Below are 5,299 nucleotides of genomic sequence, written 5' to 3'. Positions count from 1 at the left end.
GGTGGGATAGGGAGGGTGGGAGGGAGACGCAAGAGGGAGGAGATATGGGGATGTATGTATATGTATAGCTGATTCACTCTGTTATACAGCAGAAACTAACACACCACTGTCAAGCAATTATATTCCAATAAAGATGTTAAAAAAAATAAAGGTTAATTTTCAAGAAAACCTCATCTATGACTTTCATACAGATGTAAAGTGAACACATGTTGACTGACAAAGACTCTCTCCTCAACCTAACTCTAGTCAGGCTCCTCTAAGTCCTCAAGGCCCCAGCTTTGGGCGCTGTCGTTGGTCTGCTTATTCAAGAGTCTCGCTGAGTCAGTTTAGCCACAGTCCTCCACTGTTTGAATGCCGCCGCTCTTGCATCCGATCGTATTTCTCATCCCCTCTCCCTGGGCATCGTATGACCCTGGCCTGCCTTCAGCAAGCGTCCTATCCAATCAGTTTAGCCAGAATCTCCCTCATCCCTGAGCCTCTTAGTAGTTTTCCATCCACGGACCCGGACCCCCCCTGGCCCCACCTTTGGCTATAAACCTTCACTTGTCCTTGTTTTTGGAGTTGAGTCTGATCTCTCTCCCCCTGTGCAAAACCATTGTAGTAACCCCCCTGGATAAAGTCTGCCTTACTGTCTTTAATAAGTGTCACGAAATTTTTTCTTTAACATGACAAAGACTCTTTCCTTGACCAGACTCGAGACAGGCTCCTCTGAGGTCTCTTTTTGACCAGGCCTCATCTTTGGGCCTTGTCGTTGGCCTGCCTAGTCCAGTGTTAGCAAGAATCCTGCTAAATCAGGTTAGTGAGAACCACTCCATTCCTGATATCTGATCACCCTTGATATCTGATCAAATTCCCCATCGTCCATCCTTGGTATCTCATCAGCCTGGCCTGCGTTCACCAAGAATCCTCCTATACTTGATGTTTCCTCTTAGTAATTTGAGACCCACTGCTTCCTTCACTCTGCTCATTGGCTGTAAATCCCCAGCTGTCTTTGCCATATTCTGAGTTGAGCCCGACCTCGCCACCATTGTAGTAGTCCTGACACCTATTGCAATAGTGTTGAATAAAGTCTTCCTTACCATTTTAACAACTGTCAGAATAACTTTTTCTTCAACGATATTAAATATTTAATGCATTAATGAGGGGACTGGTAGGATGGTAGAACCTGTTCAAGAACAGACACACTTATAGATCAGGGATATTGAAATGAATATGCAAACACAGGCAAATTTGATCTCTCCCACGGGGCGGCCGGCACATCAAATGGAACCTCTAATGGACAGAATTTGCATGTCTATAGACAAGAACAATTTTGCAAATCCAGAGTTGTAAAATGGCTCAATGGCAACTGAGAAAGGTGTGCTCTAGCCTACTGCCCATGGGCCAAATGCAGCCCACCGCCTGCCTTTGTAAATAAAGTTTTATGGGAACACGGCCACGCACATTCATTTGTGTATTTCCTCTGGTTGCTTCCATGCTCCAGTGGCAGAACTGAGTCGTTGCAGCAGTGGCCAGGTAGCCCACAAAACCTTAAATATTTACTCTCTGGCTGTTTACAGGAAAGGTTACTTGACCTCCCTGCTATGGAGACTGTATTGTTTTCCATTGGAGCTGATAAGGAATATATCAGCATGGGCTCCATTTTACAAGTAAAAAAACTAATACCAGTTAAGTGACAGAACCTGAACTCTAACCTAGGTCAGCCTGATTCCATCCTTAGTGCTAGCATCAGCAAGCAGTTTAGCTGACCCTAATAACGAAAAACACCTTAGAAGTTATTTCACCTTTAAGAAAGAAGATGTCTTCAGAAAGGCATGTGTGTGGAGGCATGTGTGTGTGCGTGTGTGTGTGTGTGTGTGTGTAGTGGGGGACACAGTTAAGAAAAGAGTGACTGCTTTGATAACTGCTTAGCTTAATTTTACTTTTATTCCTTGGTGTAAAACTACTTTCACAAGAGCACGTGAATTAAATTGCGGCAGCCTTGTACAAGGCAGGACACGGGCTGTACATCACTGAACGAGGATCTGAACCAGAAACTGAAAATTCTGAGACAGTTTTGTACTGTTTTTCTTTGGGATGTTTGCTCTTTCTGAACCTAGCCGGCGTCAGAATCCTCCATAGTCAGTGCGAGTTAACATCTGTGGTCGCCTTCTTCAATAGTCAGCTCCTCCCTCCCTCCCCATTTATTACATTTTTCTTCTAGTTTAAAGCTGTTGAAAGTGCTAGTCTCTGAAAGGGATTAAGTGGGTTAATTAGCATTAAAAAGGCCCTTGATGTAGGCGGTATTTAAAATCTCGAAACACTGCCTCTGCTGGCCACCCCTCCCCCCACTTTGTGAATGGGAAAGTGGGCTGGAAAAACTCCAGCTCTAAGGAGAATGTCTGAGCCTCAACCCAGCCCAGCCCGTTCCCCAGTCCAATTCGGAAATCATCTCTTTCGTATCAGGTTGCACGTGAAATCTTTGTCCAATCTTTTTCGGTACGCGCTCCTAAGTAATACTTCCCAGAGTATGACTAACAGTCCAAAGACGCAGTGGGTGAATTTCAATGGCTGAACCGCTGGGGAGAAAATGAATGGACTGTTAATAGGATCGCTCTGGAAATAATAGCTAAATTATTAAACTGCAGTGTGGTGGGTGTCCCTTCCTCTGTGTGGCAAATTAGATTGGAAGGTGCCACTGTGAACGTCTCAGGAATATTACATTGCACAGCTCTGTGGAGGGATTTAAACCTTTTCTATAGCCTTCTCTCCTTCACCAGAGTTCGTGTCTATTTCTCTTTTTCTTTAGCTTTTATTAGTAGAGGGTGGAGCAGACAGTGTTGGTCTTCTGCCACACCCCCTCGGTACCCACCTCTACGCCAAAGGCTCTTTACTCCAAACACCTGCAAGCCTCGGCCAGCAGGACCTTTTTGAGCCCTGAGAGCATGTGGGTCCACCCTCAGGGGAAACCCAGAGTTCCTGAGAACTAATCCCTCCATGGCCGCCCTCGTGTAATGATGGGTGTGAATCGGTGGATAAAAACCCAGCCTCCTAACCCCTCCATTGGAGCAACGATGGGTAACTCTAAGGTAGAGGGCAACCGGGGGCTCTGGGATTCCCCAGCAGGACTGCACCCCAGTGACCCCAGTGTTTGATAACGTTCCATTTACTGGCTGCCTCTCCTTCCTGTCTCACTTCCTCTACTGCTGTTTCCTGGAATCACCACATAAAGAAACGATTTGCACTCAAATCCTTGTCTTAGGTCCCGCTTCTAGGGTAACCCACACCAAGACAGAGAGTCAGTAGAAAGATTTTTCCTCACCAGTTATCCTGCAGCAAAGGCGACACTTTATAATTCCTTCTCACAGAAGCACTTCACCATGTCCCCTGCTCTGACTGGAGGGCAGCATGTTGCAGTGGGAAAGCCGTGAACTTTGGGGTGAGATTCAATCTGGAGTTCAGATCCCGCCTTTGCCATTGGCTGGCTGTTTGACCTGTGTGGCCTTGCTGAAGTGATTCTGCCTCAGTGACTCTTCATTTGCCCACTTATTTTGAGGGCAAAAAATACCTCCCTCCAGAATTGCTGAGAGAATCAAGGACGTAATGTAGGTCCACAGCTCAGGACAGTGCTTAGCGTATAGTAGTAAACCGACAGATGGCCGTTCTTTGACCTCCAAAAGGCTGCGCCACGGTCACTACCAAGAGAATGTAATGTTCTTGTCCTTGAAGCTTTTGTCATGCGAGAATAGAGCAAACAGATACCCAGTCCATCTTTTAATTAGTTTTTGAGAACTTTCTGACATCATGGACTAAACTGCATTGTATTAATATTCTAGTCTTCTAGTTCTATGACAAACAAAAAAATGCATGAGCACAAAACCCCAAAGTAAAACAAAACAGGGAGAAGCTTAGAAAACTAAATATGGAACTCAGCTCTAACAGCTGAATGGAGAAAGGAATTCGAATAATTTAAAAATCACAAGTGGATGTAAAGTGTAAAGAAATGGAAACTTACAGACTATTTAAAACCTGGAATTGCTGACTGTTCAGAAACGACACAGATGGATCAAGAGTGGTGAACAGCCAGAAAGGATTGTGGATGGATCTGCATTGCTTTAGCGGCTCCCCATGCCACCTGTCTCTGAGGACAGCCAGACAATTTGGTATGGAACAAGGCTAATGCTGGCAGCAGATCCAGTGACAGTAACCAGCCTAACGGTAGATCCTTCCAGTGGGTTTGCAGTGACGAACTATGCCCCAGAAGTCTGGTGGCTCTTACTGATTTGGGCACCCTAATGCCCCATTGTGCAGCCAGTTAAAAGGCTTGAAATGTGAGTTCATGAGTAGTCTCAGAAGATACATCCCAACCTGCCCAATAGCCTTTCATCTCTGGAGAGTGGATTCAATGTCACTGAAGCCAGGGTTGCCATGCATCATAGGAAAACAAGACTGTTGCAGTGCCGGCCTCCAGAGAGAGTTCCTCTAGGTCATGGTTGAGGCACGTGGATGGGTGGGGAGTGGGGGTGAGGAAAGCCCACACCGTTGCTGCCTGTGTGGTACGTGTCCTGACCACGTGCAAAGATGACCCGAGAGCTGGTTGGGGTCAGGGTGACTCCAACATGACTGGACAGGCTTGTTGGACACACTCAATGATGGCTTCCCCAATGCCAGCAGTTATAATGGCCTGCTCAGTTGAGTCGGGAGGCTTATTCTCTGCCACCTGGCCCTGAGCCCCTGTACTCTCTCGTCATATTTCCTTGATCTCGAAACCTCCTTTCCCAATGAGAGAGCCACACTGCTAGCAAGGACCACCAGGCTCAGGGTGACCAGGGTCTGCTGGCAGCTGTGCTGTTGTGCTGACGTCCTCTTCCAGTGCATCCGTGATCATAGCAAAGGCTTTAAAGATGGCATTCAGGGGTCCAGCCAAAGTGATAATTCTCTCAGCACAGTTCCCTTTGGAGATGTCGATAGGTACACCACTCTCCCCACGCATCTTCTTAACTGATTCTCTGTTCTTTCTGATGAGGCTGCCAACTTCCTTTCCATGCATAAAGAGCTGTATGGTGAGAGTGACATTTGATCCACTTGCAATCATACCCTCCATCCGCCCCTGTTGCCTTCTTGACAACCCCTCTTGTTCCTCCTCTGGCCTTCTACCCTTCCCCTTCCCACCCACTCCCCTTTTCTTCTCCAGCCTACAGTTTTTGGCTTTGACCACTACCAGTGACCAATGACTTGACCATTTCAAGTCTAGCTCCTTGGAATACCGCTGGACATAGAGACATATTATTACAGGTGTCACACAAAGCACTAAGCATAA

General features: G+C 46.6%; 1 pseudogene; it reads right to left on the bottom strand.

Annotated features, from left to right (window-relative positions):
- Positions 1–4,094: 4,094 nt before the first annotated feature.
- LOC137216734 (poly(rC)-binding protein 2 pseudogene) lies at positions 4,095–5,083 on the bottom strand (annotated as a pseudogene).
- Between the last annotated feature and the right edge of the window lie 216 nt (positions 5,084–5,299).

This window comes from Pseudorca crassidens, chromosome X (assembly GCF_039906515.1).
Source record: "Pseudorca crassidens isolate mPseCra1 chromosome X, mPseCra1.hap1, whole genome shotgun sequence".
NCBI lineage: Eukaryota > Metazoa > Chordata > Mammalia > Artiodactyla > Delphinidae > Pseudorca > Pseudorca crassidens.
Note: the sequence above shows the minus strand (reverse complement) of the source record. Positions and strands in the feature narration are given on the sequence as shown.